We start from the raw sequence: 17,006 nt of genomic DNA on the forward strand, positions 1-17,006 counted from the left end.
GGTGTGCACTACCATGCCCAGCGTTCTTTATACTTTTTAATTTTTCAGTCAACCAAGGATCTGACTGTGGCCTGCAAAATCAATGTATCTTCTGTGAATAAAATTGAAAATGAAATAGCCCCAAATTTTTCTTATGGCTTGCCACTGCCTCCCATAGTCGTGTGACCTCCGGAGAGGTGATAAACACAAAAGAGACTTCTTTGGGCTCTGCACAAAGGCTTTTCATGAAGCCTGGAGTTGGAGTCTACTTGAAGATCTTTTCTGCTACTGAGCAATGAAGAGGATGTGAAACAAAACAAAACAACAAGGAACCTGTATCTCAGGGACCCTTTCCTGTAAGCTCCAAGCAGGGCCAGGGGCTGCTAGATGGTTCAAAATCCAGATTGCCTGAACTCTTTGGTCAAAAATACAGGATCAGAAAAAGATGGTGGTGAGCCATCACAATGGTACCATTCCTTGAAGGTAGTAAGTATGCTGCTCTTGAGAACACAGAAGTTAAAGGCATATTTGGAAAGGTTCCTTTAAAACAGAGAATTCTTTCCTGCAAACATATCCATGTCACTCAACCTATAGCATTGATGGACTCAGAAAACAATCCAAGGTTGCTGCTTTGACATGCTGAACTAGGAAAGCAACCCCCAAGGTCTCTGACTTCCCTGTGCCTCTATGGGAATTGCTACCCCGAGTTATATTTCCCTACCCCCATTTGAGGTGCTTATCTGCAAAGAATCATAACTTCTCTCTGCTCCTGGAGTTGGATGAGGAAGTTTGAGTGCACGTGATTATTCCTTGATACCTCCTTGGGTCAGGTGACAGTCCCTTCGCAGTCCCCTCCCCATTTGGTGCCATGGTATAAAAGCTAGCCCCAGCAGAACAATAAACAAGCTGCTGTTTCACCTCAACCTCGTGCTCTGTGGATTTCATTCAACCTGGACATTCTCCGCCGAGACTCGTGTTTCCAGACTGTGCTGGCGCGGTGTACCTCTTGTTCCTCTCTGTCATGGGAGAGAAGGTACCCAGAGCTCTTCTTTTTACCTAAAGGCCAGCCTTTAGGTAGCCTAAAACACAACAGTGAACCCCATACCCAGAGAGATCACCAACCTAGGAGACAAGGCATGCCATAGGAGGGAAAACCAGTGTAGACAGACCCAGGTGAGCTCTGTTTTTTGGATTCATTCACCTCCCCTGAAGAAACCACTTCCTCCCTATTTTTCTCTCCCATGTAGAGTGTATTTAAGCCTCACTCATCTGGCCATTCCTTCTATTCCCATTCTTGGTGTAGCATCCTTGAGCCTGCACTTTGGTGGTGTGAACAAAAATTCCTAGAAAGAAGCTGTTGTCTGTAGAGACTGATTGGCTGATAGAATTTCAGGGCTGTGGAGAGGTTGGAACGGTGCAGGTTGTAAAGGCTAGGTGCTTTCTCTTGGGCTGGTCTTAGCCCTCTGGAACAGCCATTCCTTGTCCATTCCTGTGTAGGAACATGGTGTGATCAGCAGAAAAGAACCTTCTGAAATCGATTAACTTTGTAGACCACAGCTTCCACTGACCCAAAATCTAAGAATGTCACCTGACAGCATCTTAGACCTGTAGAAAATCTCCCCCATCTCACCATAACTGCCCCTCTGATGTTCCCACCAGTGTGTTTTTAACTTGCCTTGATTTAGGACTTTCTTTGTTCTTTAAAACTATACAGTTTCACATGTCAGGGACCAGCTTAGACAGGTACACCAGTTACCCTGATAGGGGCATGAGGATTAGAAAAATGTTAAGTAGGAGGAACAGAGATAAGAAAAAAAATCACTAACACATAGGGTACTAACAGACGGGCAACTCAGCAAATACTGAATGCTGAGTTCACCTGCTTTTATTTTCTATAGACTTTTGTACTCCAATACAAAAAGGGGAAGAAGACAAAAGACTGCTTTAACATGATACGAAGGATGTAGTAAGAAGGCCGCTTGTTTGTTTCCTGGCCACCCAGCAGCTCAAACCTGAAATAATCACACAGAAACTGTATTGATTAAATCACTGCTTGGCCTATAATAATATATATGCATATTATATAATATATAATATATATAATATATATAATAAATATATGCATATTCCCAGCTCACTCTTATATCCTAAATTAACCAGTCTCCATTAATCTGCATATTGCCATGAGGCTGTCATTTCCCGGGTAAAGTTCGGGTGTCTGTCTCCAGCTGGGTTACATGGCTTCTCCCTGACTCCGCCTTCCTTCTCCCAGAAAGTTTAGTTTTCTCCATCTAGCTAAGTTCTGCCTTGCTATAGGCCAAGTTAGTTTCTTTTTTCATTAACCAATAAAAGCAACAAATAGACAGAAGGACCCCACACACCAAAAGGGCAGCTAGAACAATTATTTGCTTCAATACTTTGAGACATCAAGCCATTAGCATTCTGTTGTTTAGTCAGTGAACCAACCCTAGACCAAGTATCCCAAAAGCAGCCACTCCCAAGGCCAAACCTCAGATTTCAAAAGAAGGAGCAGAAATCCAACTTAATTTCCTGACCCTTGGACAGGGTGGAGTGGGTCTACCTGTATGGGCCATCTTAATGTTCAAAACACCAAGTAACCGCACCCTAGGTCAGGATGTGTAGCCACACTTGTTGTCAATAGCTTTGAACAAGCTAAAGCTTTCTGACCTTCAGATAAGGTGGAAATAGGCTCACTATTTTGGGCTTCCACATTCGTGGAATTGCTTCCACACTAGAACATGAAATTTGGGGTATCCTAAATCTGTTTCTGGGCTGTGATCACTCAAAATGGCTCCAGAATTAACTGGCTCTTTATTCCCTTTAAAATGAGAGCTGTGTTTTTGTGTTGACAGTGGATTTGGACGTTTTTCTTCTTGTTAATCTGTCTGTTGCATGTTTGTTTCGGCAGCGTTGGTGACTGGACTGCCAAAGAAAACGCTTTAATGTCTTTAGAAAGCAGGTAAAGGTGGCCCAGCTCTAGAGGGAGGAGGAGTGGGGCCAGGCCTTACGAAACCCTAGGCCTGGAAAACAGCTGTTTGATTCTGACTCCGTGTGGGCAGAGGCAGCAGAGGGGTTTGTTGGAGGGTGGGGGAAGTGGGTCTGCTCTGGGAGCTTTCAGACACAGCTGACTCCACAAAAGCCTCTGGCCTCTGGTTCTCCGGTTCTCCTGTCCTCTGCCTCAGACACAGGCTGAAGAGTATGAGCCAGCTCCCAAACTCCTCTTTCACAGATGGAGAAACAGACTCAGTGAGGAGAAGAAGTGGCTCCCAAAACCTCCGAAAGGGCCGGGGATGCAGCCTTGTAATTGTGCAATTGCCTAGCAAGCAAGTTTCTGGGTTCAATCTCCAGCATGAGGGAGAAGGAAAAAAAAATCAAAATCCCTCCAATCATGGACTGAAGTAGAAGTCCTAGGGGTGTCCTGTAACAGAATAGTCACTGCCTCTCTGAAACACATTCTAGAAGGAACTCGGGCTAGGGCTAGGTGTGACTTCCTGCAGCTTCCCTGCTTCCCTCCTGTGACAGAGGTGGCTGAGACCTTGGTCTGGTTAGCCACCACAGCAACACTGTCACCTGGTGGTCAAGGGGAGCAAAGCTTCAAGTCCCCCAGGATCACAGAACTGAGACCTCCAGTAAGTGGGCTGCTCTTCCCATTGTCCTCGGAGGCAAGCTGAGCAGAGCTGAGTCTTTTTTTGTCCCCAGCCTGCCACCACGGGTCTCACAGGTGGGAACTCCGGCTTCATTCTAGCCTCCTGTCTGCCGCCCTTTAGGTGCACAGTGGGGAGCTTATACGGAGTCAGCTGTGTCTGAAAGCTCCCAGGGCAGACCTGCTCCCCGCAACCCCCAACAAGCCCCACTCTGTCTCCGCCTCCTCCCACACGTGGCCAGAATCAAACAGCTGCTTTCCAGGCCTGGAGTTTCCTAAGGCCTTGCCCGGGCGTTTCCTCCAGGCTCCAATTGCACTCTGCTGGTTCATTTCACCCCCAGCTTGGGACTGGCTCACGTCAGGAAAGCGGCCTTAGAGGGGACACCGCCCAGCTGCGTAATCAAACATTAGACGCCCAGATGAGAAATCGCCGCTTGAAATTGCATCCAGAGCTTGACCAGCTTCTCGGCCATAAATCATATTCTGTTCTGTTGGAACAGCAGGTCAGTAGGGCCCCTAAGCACCTCACCAGAGCAGCTCTGAGCAATAACATATGGGAGAAAGTCATATGTTGACTTGAAGTCAACAGCCTAGCCCAGTAGACTCAAACCTCTAGCCTTAGCGAGAGGGGGAGTCTAGGTGCGGGGCCCTCTGTTCGTATCCCCGCCTCTTTCTGAAGGCCAGGCCTGCAGCAACCTCCTCCCTTGATAGTTGCAGACCAGATTTCCAGAGCATTTTACCCAATGCCTCTTTAAAGTGTCTAATTTTAATGAAGAACTTTTCATCTGCCACCCTGTTTCCAGGAGACGGGTTTGGAAGGAATTTTCACAAGTCACAAAGGCCCTTGGAAATGTGTTTCCTGGTGGGGAACGCAAAGCTGTAAGACACAAGATGTTCTCACTCAGGGTGAGAGCAGAGGGTCCAAGAGGAGGAAATAAACACCCCCTCCCCACCCATGTTTCAAGAGCCAAGTGCAAGGATACCGAGGTACAAACAAAGGGTTTCACTGCAAGTGTAGAAAGGGTAATTCTACAAGAGAACAGAGTCCTTCCTGGGGGAAACGCCAGGGTGGTTAAGTGAGAAGACATGGGGGTTGGAGAATGTAGCCCAGGAGGGAAAGTGGTACCCACAACTGGAATGAGAGCTGCAGGCGCCGAATATATACACAACATACGCTATTATCATCCAGGCAAACTCAAACATGGCCCCACCCTTTGGGGACCCGGTAGAGGCAGAGTGGCCACCCTGCATGCATGGCAGGCAGTACCCTCTGTATGCAGATGCAAAGGTCCCTTTAAGAGACAAGCTCTACCCACTCCTGCTCCTGAAGTTTCTCTGAGAAGGCGGGTCTCTGTCTGGTCTCTCTCCTCTTCCTTCCCCAATAAACTTTCTTCCCGTGTAAACTCTGTGTGACTGCATGTTTGTGGTGTCCGTTCCCTGCCCCTCCATGGGCTCTGCAGTTCCACCTCGCGCACCGCATACCATGACACACACGACAAAAGAGAAATCTCAAGCCCAAACCCATCCCCTTTTTGAGCCAGAAAGAAGAAATAAAAGCAGCATCTGTTGAACTGCAAAGTTCACAACTTAACTGGAGCTCTGAACTGGGGCTGAACCAACACGGCTCAAATGGGGCCAAGGCGTTAAGTGCAGATGTGTTCAGACAGCCTCTCCAGAGGCGAGGCTAGAACAGACCGGCCTGACTTTCATCAAGGAAACTGCTTCCCCAGCGCTCACCTGCAGGGAGCAAGCACATTTCCTGTGGACTGTACGGTCCATGCTCACATGGAGTAATGGAACCACCTAGGTAAGAGTTTAGTGTTACCAGATCCCTCTCTGAGGCTCTCTGGACCCTCTGGGTCCTCTGGGCTCCCTCAGCCTTCTGGGAAAGGGATTGGATGAATATGTAGGAACACAGGCAGAGGAAGCTGGGACTATGAGGCCACAGAATCTCAGCATCAGATGAGCCACGAGTGGGGAGAGGGGAATGGCAAGGAGCTTAGTCATAGACAACTCCAAACCCGTGTCATAAAACGGCAAGAGAGGCATGGGTTGATGGATTTGTGGAAAGAGTGGCTCTCCATGGTCATTAAAAAGTCCCCTCCCAAGCGACTTAGAGTTTGAATTGACCAGGATTAAGATTTATTTATTTATAGAGTTTGAATTGATCAGATTTAAAATTTATTTATTTACTTATTTATATAAGCCAACGATTGATTCTTGGACATGATACTGTCATCTGCAACTGGTGTAGAAAACCATTTCCTAGCTCTCCCTGACACACCAGCACCAAATGAGAGTGGGAAGAAGCTAACTGAAACACAGAGATCAACCTGGTTTGTAAATGACATTCTCAATGTGTTTCTGTTTACCCTGTTTCTGCTAATGAGATACTACTTGTAGATGCAAGTTTTTTAAGAATGTTCTCCTCAGCCTGGGGAGAAAGAAACTGTAATTTGCAGTTTTGGCTGGGAGTGATAACCTTCGTTAGTAATGGGATTCACTGATTAACTGCTGCTAACAAAACATTGTTGCCAAGCCTGTTAGTCTAAAACCAGCGATAGCACCACTGCTCAGCCGCATTTTCGTTCGCCCACTCCCCGGAGATCTCACAGAAATATTTCTCATTTAAATAGCCTTCCTCTTTCAGGGTACGTCATTGCTCCCACTAATAGGTTAGCCATAAGACAGACAGACAGTCAACCTCAACGGAGAGTTTGAGGAGAAAGGCGATCAATTCTACTAAAAAAAAAAAAAAAAAAGATTTTGTGGATGAGAGCTATAGTGGGGAAATGTGTGAGATCATTGAGCACCAAAATGAATTCTTAGCAATCAGCAGGCTTGATCCGGTTCTTAATGCTTTCCTGCTTAGGTTCCAGAGACCCCTGAGTAGGTCATTGGCTTACCTCAGCCTCTTCAAAAGCTCCGTGAATCCTCACAACCCTGCAAAGCTTTGCTGGGCCCTTCTGCTCAGGTCTGTGTGAGGGAGGGGACGGTGTCAGTCTGCTGTTTTATTGCTAAGTCACAGACTCGTGGACTAGTGGGACAGCCCAGCTCAGAGGTGCGAGCATGTGGGTCTTGTCTGGTCCAGACTCCTGGGATCTGAAAAGACCACGTGACTTCATTATTTTCAATATCTTAAGATGAGGAATCCTGCAAAAGTTACCAAGGTCCTTTCTTTTTATTCCCCGCCCCAGCTCATGAGGTTAGGTTAGGGGCAATATCTCTTTAAGTACATTAACAGAAAAATACATTGCTCAAATAGTGAGATTTGTGTCCATGAACCAAAGCATTTTAAATATTTGAATTGGTTGACTCTAATGAAGGTGTTTCCAATAAAAAAAAAATAAATTTTGTTTAATACAACACTCATCATGGTGAAGGGACTTGTCCAAAGCCTTCAGATGACCACTGAAAACCAGGACTAAATCCAGGTTTGTGGCTTTTGGTTCAATGGTTCCGTCCAGCCAAGGGCTTAGCGCAGCTTTCCTGGAGCCCCAGCAAAGGGGATGCGGGCCGTGACAGACAGTTCACAAGCCTAGGACTACACAGAGAGACACTGTCTCCAAGAGGAAAATACAAGGAGGGAGTGTGGGAAGGAGAAGTGAGATGGGGACCTGTCCACACACCTGGGTCAGCTTCCAGACCACCTGACATGCTGAGCTAGGCCTAGGCCCCAAGAAAGCCAAACCATTTGCCCAGTGTAACTGCTCCGGTCCAGCCAGGATGCCTCCCTTCATCATGGAGCTGGCTCCTTCCTTTCTAGGCCTGATAAATATCAGGTGTTCAGGTGGCCAAATCCGTGTGCAAATGTGATATAAAGACTGTAACACTCATGTTGCCCTTTGGCTACCGTCTGCACATCTGTGGTGAGACCAGCTGCTAGCGTGTGCTAGTTCTCAGAGCCGCCTCTGCCTGTTGGGGGGTCTGTCCGCCATGATGGAGGGTACTTGGAAGTGGGTTTTCCTGTAGACTTGAGCAGGGACTTCATGGGCACGTGAGAAGAGGCTACCATCTGTTCTGGACCTAGGCTGGGGTGGGGGGTGGGTGCCGGGGACGGGGCGGCAATATGAGCTTAGAAGCAGTTTTGTTTGACTCAAGGTTCACAATTTTAGAGTTTTTAAATTTTTACATAAATGGAAGATGGAGGCTTTGGGAACTTGCACCCCAACAGTCAGTCAAGAACTACTCCCAAGATTGTCTTCCTGCCTTCTCCAGCTGTGCACCTTACTGAAAGGGGAAGACCGCTTCCTTCTTTCTTTCTTTTGTCCTATTCTTTTGTTTTATTTTTAAGATAGGGTCTTGTGGCTGGGCGGTGGTGGCACACACCTTTAATCCCAGCACTCGGGAGGCAGAGGCAGGAGGATCTCTGTGAGTTTGAGGCCAGCCTGGTCTACAAGAGCTAGTTCCAGGACGGGCTCCAAAGCTACAGAGAAATCCTGTCTCAAAAATTAAAACAAAACAAAAAAGGATAGGGTCTTGCTGAACCCAGGTTGATCCCCAACTTGCAATCTCTCTGTCTTAGTGTATACCACCACATCAAAGAAACTATTGCCTTTGTCAAGGATCTCTTTTGAGCACAAGGAACAAGAGAGAGACGTGAATCTGGAAGGTCAAGGTTGGGCTGGATCCATGACAAACAGTTCATTTGAACCATCCTGAACGCCAGCAGGAGGGAGGTATCCATTAGTATACATAGAGATTCTAGAGAGACTGGCTCAGGCTACATGAAGGGGACACTCCCATAGGAGGTCAGACCACATCTCCTATTCCTACCCACGCCTAACCCTGGTGGTCACAGACTACAACCAGAAGGACAAGGAGGCAAAGATACTCCCCAGAGAGCCCTGGAATCCTCCAAGAAGTCCTTGTGAACCTGTGTGCTGCATGGATGAGATGAGAGGCTGCCCCAGGCCTCATGGCACTCATGGCCACATGGTCTCATACAGAATCCATTCTAAAAAAAAAAAAAAGAAAAGAGAAAGAATCCACTCTACAGTAAAAGCACAGAAGCTGCTTGTTTTGTTTGTTTCTGTAGCACAAACAGAAAAAAAAGCACACAAGCCTGCAGCACCTTGAAATCTTAAGATAATCGTAATCACACCTAACCTGGCGAGAGATGGCAGTAAAAATGTTATTCACTAAAAATGAAAACCACACACCGTATAAAGAAGCCTATACCTTCCGCCTGGTAGAAGAATTAGGGCCAGTGGGATTTTATCACACTGTGTACTAGCTATGCTTAAGAGAGTGCTTTAAAAACATAAACTCATAGCAGGGCGGTGGTGGCTCACACCTTTAATCCCAGCACTTGGGAGACAGAGGCAGGCAGAGCTCTGTGAATTCGAGACCAGCCTGGTCTGCAGATCAAGTTCCAGGGCAGCTAGGGCTACACGGAGAAACCATGTCTCCAAAAACCAAAAATCAAAACCAAACCGAAACACACCCACAGAATCAGACTTCTTAGTGAACAAATTGGTCCAAAGGAAAAGGTTACAAATCAGAAGTTGCAGACCACTGCCTTTATAATAAACTCTGCCCATTACAAAGGCGAGTATGTCCTTAAGTAAGGCGCATGTGTGCTCACAGCTGGCTCCTCACTAATGAGAAACTGGTGAGTGTGTGCAGTAAGGACACACGCATGCTCACAATTAGCTAATGTGTCTACATGAATAGTAGGTGATGACACTAAAAGAGAGGATAAATAACTTTAATAAGCTCCCCATTTTGAGGTCCAGGAGGAATAGAACGCAAGCTGTTTCTAAGTTTGGACACAGCATCTTTTCCCGTTTTCTGCACCTTAGTGTAATGCCCACTTGATTTGCATTTAACCTAGTTATCTTGTGTTTGCATGCTTTGCAAACTGAATTACAGAACCAAATTGCCTATTCCAATTTCCCATTGTGTGACACAATTACATAGAAACACCGTGAGGTGAGAGGATTGTACCAGTGTCGGGAAGCACTGATTGCATCATGCTTGCACACAGCAGAAATTAAGGCATGGCCCTTCCCCCAGGTGACAGGCTTTCGGGGCCCTTTCTCCAAGGTAAATACTGCTCACTCTTCCATCGAAAGCTATCCACTGCTATTTATCCTGCAAAATTACAACTGTGGGTATTTTTCTTTAAGTTACCACCCGAATTACCCCATTCCCTAAACAGGAAGCTCCACTCTTCCTCATGAGCACTTCCAAATGAAACACAGAGTTACATCGATGTCCCAGGATTCCACTGGGACCACATGACGTAAAGAAGAATGGCTCTTTAAGTAATCCAAACATGCGCCGCACACTCTCCAGGTCTTGCTCACACCAGTACCCAACACAAGCAAAGGAGGCACAGATTTTACCGGCTCAGCTTTTCCTCAAGTCCCTAACTTCAACAGAAGCACACAGGCAGGAACGTGTGTGCACACACAAGCATACACACGGGCACACACTCACATACAGAGAGAGACACACACAGACACACACAGACACATACATAGACACAGACAGATAGACAGACAGACACGTGCGCGCACACGCACACACACACACACACACACACACATACATGCCAGTCTCTTCACAAGTGTTTAATCAGAAAGGAAGAAAGATGTAGGGAAAGGAGAACCTGGAACACAGTCGCCCTGCTCTCTCACTGAGATGGAAGGAGGACTTATTGTTCTTGACTTCTGTCTGCTTCATGAAGTCCAACAATGGGAGGAAGAGTCTGCCCAGGGCAAGGGTGCAGCAGGCACCTTCTGGGGAGGGTGAGGTCACCAAGCCTCCCAAGTGGGCACATGGGGAATGAAGGAGAATAAAGAGGAGATTACCTAAGGCTGAGATGTAAGAATCTGCAAGCGAACTTGTCGGCTTTCAAAACAAAAGCCGTAGTGTTTCGGTCATTATCCATCCACCCCGCAAGCTCGGGCCGCCAGGAGTTCCCAGTGCCCATGCGCCCTTGGTATTCAGCAAGGGGCTTGTCACACAGTGACAGCCTCATCCTGGCGCGGTGGTAAAACACACCTTTTGGCCTCCCGCTGCTTTGTGATGCTACAATAGCATGTAATTAACAAAACTTTTGCCTGCTAGCAAAAAGGAAAAAGATAGAAGATAATTATGATGAAAAGATTGAACTGAACCAATATATTTAGTTTTCTTGCACACATAGAGAATTTAAAAGTAAATTTATTCACAAATGCAGTTAAAGGGTGAAATCCTTATATTAATAATTATTTCTGTGTATAGAATGGAGAACAATAATCTAACCAATGTCTATAAAGTGTAAATATTTGCTTTATAATACAAATGATATTTTACATTTTATTAAAGCTAATAAGGGCTGTCTCTAAGTCCACTACACTCTCTCACACTTTAGCAGAAAGGTCTTCAATTCCTGAGAAACAGACCAATTGCTGCCTGGAAAGACCTTCAGGGTGGGAACTGATCTGGGAAGGCCAGGAAATCCATCACCATTGCTCTCTGCGCAGACACAGCATTAATATTGCTTATGTCTCGGTCTCAATAGACTTGTGAATGTCTAAAAACAGGGCCTCACCCCAGAAATTCTTCTGACCTAGGTGACTGTCCTGTGTTCAATGCTGGCTGGCCTGGAGAATCCCCAGAACGTTCTTGGACATTGGTGTAGGTAGGGGGTGGTCTGCCTGGGAGAAGCAAGGCACCGTGTCACTTGGCACTTGACCCTCAAGATGGAAGGAGAAGGAATGCCTGGTGGGGTGGGCATTGTGCTTACGACGTCCAGGAAGTGAAGCAGTGAGCCATAGGGATGAATCACGGAACGGATCATCAAAGGAAGACTTCCGTTCTAATCGCAAGTTTAGAGGAGAGCCTTAAATGGAAAGGAGAAGTAAGTACGGGGCAAGAAGTGTGACAGAGCCAAGAAATGCTGGGACAGATGGCAACTGGGCAGGGGAAGCCAGGCAGACGCCAGTCCCACAGGGCCAGGGAGGAAAGAAACCGCAGACTGGAGAAAATAATAAGAGGGGAGAAAGTGTGGAGATAGGGAGAATTGGGGAAAAAACAACACAAGGAAAAGGAAATCATATCTTCTTTTCTATTTAAAAAATATTATGTGTGTATGAGTGTTGTACCTGCATGTATGTCTGTGCACCACATGCATGCCTTCTGCCCATGTTGGCCAGCAGATGGCATCAGATCCCCTGGAACTGGAGTAATAGATGGTTGTGAGCTGACACACGGGGGCTCCAAAAGAGCAGCCAGTGTTCTTAAACATCTCTCGGGGCCCATGAAGTTCTGAAGAGTTGAAGACTCAAGAGAGAAAAACATCAGAAGTGTCCACATGAGGTGAGCCTGGCAAAGGGGCCAACATGAAGTCAGGAAAGAGAAGGAGGAGGAGCCCCCAGGCACAGCCTTGCTACACCAGTACGTACGCCAGTACATTTACATACGCCAGTGGGCACTAGAAGAGGTGGGGGTGCACAGTGGCCAGTTGGAGAGCTTGTTTTTGTTCTGCACTATGTTCTGCTGCCCGCAGAGAACCCCTGCAAGAAGACAGCCGAGAAGATTCTGCCCCGAAGCTTCTGGCCTCAGCTCTGGGGTTCTGGGTTCCACGAGTGAGGCTGCTATCTGTGCATTTATTTGAAAGCATGCACAGGCTCCGCAAGGACAGACTTTTCAAAGTCTACATTGAATATTTTCCATCCAAACAATGTCGCCCTTCAAAGTCATCCTGACAAGCAAACCACAGCTGTTATTGTTCAAACCATCTGTACCAAGGAAGGAAAACACAAGAAAAAGTCAGACTAATCGGAATGAAAACACGTAATTTCAGACTTCAGTAGTCTACCTCCTGCATCATCCATCACCATCCCAGTGGCTTTGTATTGCCATGAGGGACAAGGACGGACTTCAACAATGCTCGCAAAGAACGTGTCCTGGCTTTCAAGACCAACTCCAGAGAATTGCACGGAAGTTATTCTGAGCAACGCAGCATCCTCGGAACACATCCTAGGCTTTTAAAGTGGTTTCGTTGAAGGTGAAGCACTTTGGAAGGTGTTGATTATGTAAAAAAAAAAAAATTAGTTGCTGATTTTATAACTCAATAACTGCTTATGTGTGTGCAGGAGTGGGCGGGGCTGAGGGAGATTAGGGAAGTCCTTGCTGTTTTGAATCCATCCTCAAGGGAGGAGGGGAATCATGATGAGAAAAGGTAGGTGCTCTCCTACCTCCTGGATCCTGGGTGCTCTCCATCCATGCAACAAAGAAAGAGTGGTTTGTGGGAGGGGCAGAGCCTGCCTTTCCCAAGAGGTCTGCCCAATGGAGAAGCCAAGCAATCAGAAGAAACCCTGCTCCCGTTTTTGAAGAGGCATTGTGACTTTAGAAGAAAGAAGGAGGGGCTGGAGAGATGGCTCAGAGGTTAAGAGCACTGGCTACTCTTCCAGAGGTCCTGAGATCAATTCCCAGGAACCATATGGTGGCTCAGAACCATCTGTAATTTGATCAGGTTCACTCTTCTAGCATGCAGAGAGAATACTGTATACATTTAATAAATAAACAATTGTTTTTTAAAAAAAGAAGGTGTTATCAAGGTAAAGCTGTAGCTGGGCATGGTGACACAGGTCTGTGATCTCAGAGCACCCCGGGGAAGGGGACAGAGGTCAGACTGTGAACTTGAGGCCAGTCTGGGCTACCCAGCATGATCCTGTCTCAAAAAAAAAAAATTGCAAAAAAAAAAACAACAACCCAGTAAACTGAAAACAACCAGCTACTGCTCTGCGGTTCTTGCCATAGGGCACCAGGCCGCTCAGAATCTGAGGCAGTCGGGCAGAATGAGCCTATTAGTAAAACCAGGGCCCAGAACAAGTGAAGACTGGGACCTCTCCTGTGAGCCTGTCTCTGGGCGCTCTTGTTTTAGCAGATACAGAATCAGAGGCTTCGAGAACAATCTAGGCTTTGGAGCTTGGGCCTTGCCCTGCATCGCCCACTCACGATCAGGAGTGCTTCTCTTTCTAGTAAATGGCCTCTGTTTCCTTTACTGTGTTAACATTGAAAAACAAAATCTCGTTCTATCTGGGAGCAGATAGGAAACTATAAGTAAGTACCTAACCCAGTGTCATGCTGGTTGTACGCACCTTGCCACATGCTGGGCGTTGTCTGCTTTGTCCACGTCTCAGGCTCCCATGACCCACGGCATCATCCAGACTTTATCTAAGCAAGCTGGATACACTATGCACTGTGTGTATTTGGGGGTCTGATTTCTAAATAGATCATTGCTAGATGGTTCCTCAAAGGAACACTTCTGACAGCAGCGCCATCTCCCTGTGCCACGTCCTCTAACCCTCTGCACTTCAGTTGCATTAATTCACAATGCATGCTCTCTCTGGCATGCACACGGGCCCATGATGTCAAGCTTGTGTGGGTTCAGAAACTGCATTGCTCTTTCCTAAACCTGTGGCAGAGTGTTTATCTTCCTAGCATCAATTACAGATTTGTCTGTTTGTTTTTAATCAAAGGGCCTCAGCATCTCTAAGGGTCTTTCTCACAGTGAATGTAGCATGTGGCCACCTAGCTTTATTCTTCCAAGCATGTGCAGTTCAAATGCTTATGTGTACATAGTCAGATCTATAACTACATAGTAAATTCTTCCTGCAACTCCTTTTTCCTTTTTGGTGAGACTACAATTCTTTTCATTATTCTTTTCATAATTGATCTGATGAATTTGAGGACTATGACATGTCCGGTGCCCTGTTATCTTAGTCACTGTCACTGTCCCATTGCTGTGAAAAGACACCATGGCCACATTAACTCCTTTTTAAAATACAGTTTATTTATTTTTATTTTATTTTCATTGATCTTTTGCTTGCATGTATGTGTGAGGGTATCAGATCTTGGGGTTACAGACAGTTGTGAGTTGCCATGTGGGTGCTGGGAATTGAACCCAGGTCCTCTGGGAGAGCAGCCAATGCTCTTAACTGCTGAGCCATTTCTCCAACCCCTGTTGCAGCTCCTAAAAGGAAGACATTTAACTGGGGTTGGATTACAGTTTCAGAGATTTAGTCTATTGTCATCATGGCAGGGAGCATGGTGACATGCAGGCAGTCATGTTGTCCAAGAAGTAGTTCAGAATTTTACACCTGAATCTGCCGTCAGCAGGGAGAGAAAGAGCCACTGGGCCTGTCTTGGGTTTTTAAAACCCCAAAAGCTACCCCTAGTGATACACTGTATCGAACAAGGCCACACCTCCTAATCCTCTTAAGCAGTGCTACTCCTTGGAGACCAAGCATTCAAATATATAAGTCTATGGAGGGGGGACATTCTTATTTAAACTGCTATACTAGTTTTATGTCAACTTGACACAAGCTAGGGCCATTTAGGAAGAAGAACTCTCAGCTGAGAAAATGCTTCCTTCCTTAAGATTGGCCTGTAGAGGGGCTAGATGGCTCAGTAGTTGAGAGCATTGGTTGCCCTTCCAGAGGTCCTGAGTTCAGTTCCCAGAACCCATGTGGTGGCTCACAACCATCTGTAACTGTAGTCCCATGGGATCTGAAGTCCTCTTTTGGTGTGCAGGGGAAAAAAAAAACCACCCATATACATGAAATAATTAACAACTGAGTGTGGTGGTATGTGTCTTTAACCCCAGCACTCAGGAGGCAGAACAGGTGGATCTCTGTGAATTCAAGGCCAGCCTGGTCTATGCTCCAGGCCAGCCAGAGCTATCTAGTGAGACATTGTCTTGGGATGTAAGGGGCGTGGGTGGGAGGTTGACCTGTAGGCAAGTCTGTAGTACATTTTCTTAGCGATTGATGTAGGAGGGTCCATCCCAGTTGGGGTGGTGCCACTCCTGGGCTGGTGATCCTGTGGGTATATGAGAAAGCAGAGAGAACAAGTCAGGAAGAAGAAACCAGTAAGCGGCACCCCTCCATGGCCGCTGCATCAGCTCCTGTCATGGTTGAGCTCCCGCCCTGACCTCTCTTGGTGATGGACTATGATGCTGAACAACAAGATGTAAGAACTTCTTTTCTCCCCAAGTTGCTTTCGGTTATGGTGTTCACCTCAGCAACAGCGACCTAACTACAACAGCGGGGTGGAACTGTTATAAGGTGGACACTCTTCTACTGCAAAGAAAGGGAGTTTGTTGTGAGATGAGCTAGCCAATGTCTGTTGTGTTATATATTTGACTACTGCATGGAGAAACTCTACCAAAGACAAAGATGTCAGAGTTGGCCTCGCCTCAGATGTTCGTGTCTAACTCACAGACATCTGTGTCTCCCTGAGAAGTAACTTTTCTTTAAACAACCAGAACTGTCCAACAGAGTCATAAGCCTGCTCCTAAGAGTGGGGTGGGGTGGGGAATGGACACGGAACTCTCTGTCATTGGAAGAAGCGAAGGAGCAAGTTATGGGTATGTTCAAAGTGGGGACTGGTAAGGGGTGTGGTCTTCAGCACCAAGCACTGAGCCACAGGGCTCATGTTGTGTAGTCAAGCTGTTGACAAGCAAGTCTGAGTGGCTCTTGGGTCTGTTTAGACAGAAAGATGCTGCTGTTCCCATGGTATCTAGAATCATGATTCAGTCATCATCAAACCAGTTCTCCACCCTGATATACGCCTGTCATCTCCCTGTCCTCTCTGTGTCATATCAACCCCTGACTGGGATATGGTGTCTTTCTTCACCTCTACCCTCTCTACCTCATGCTAAGCGTGCCAAGAAACCCCAGGTCTCGAGGTACGAAGCTTAGCACGTAGGTGAGGGGCACGGCTAGGGGAAGTGTGCGGCGGCTGCCCGGCACAGCATCCCCGGGCCCGTGTGTGTGCTCAGCACTTGGTGGAGCCTGTGGGATGGCTGTACTGTAACCACAGAGGAAGTTAGCGCAGGAAGTGTCCCAGCTGTTGCTTATTAGCATTAGAACAAAATTACACAAAGCAAATTGTTAGCAGACATGTTGCCATAATCTTTAACTGGTGGCAATAAATAGGAGTGATCCTCTTTCAAGTAAATACTAGATTTCCCAAAACCCAGCTTCCAATTGTCCGTGAAGGAATCATGTGGGATGAGGCTAAATCTCAGAGGGAAGGATGTGGAGGGGGCTGGAGCTCCAGCATCCATGCCCGGGAGTGGGGCTGCTGGACAGCTGCTGTTGACTTGGCAGGATGGAAGCAGGGATGTTTGTGCCTCTGGACATCTGACCATCTGCTGGATTTCCCTCAGGGGTTCCCAGTCTGGTTCTCTTATGGAACTGAGAATAAAGTCACATAGCAACACAGCAGGAAATTTCCTAATGTGTTTCTGTCTCTCATACACACACACAAAAGGCAGAGTTGGGTTTGGTTTTGTTTTTGTTTTTGTTTTTTGGCACCCCTGTTCTTAACAAGATGTTGCAATTTTTAAAAAAATCTACTC

Source organism: Myodes glareolus, chromosome 1 (assembly GCF_982192425.1).
Source record: "Myodes glareolus chromosome 1, mMyoGla1.1, whole genome shotgun sequence".
NCBI lineage: Eukaryota > Metazoa > Chordata > Mammalia > Rodentia > Cricetidae > Myodes > Myodes glareolus.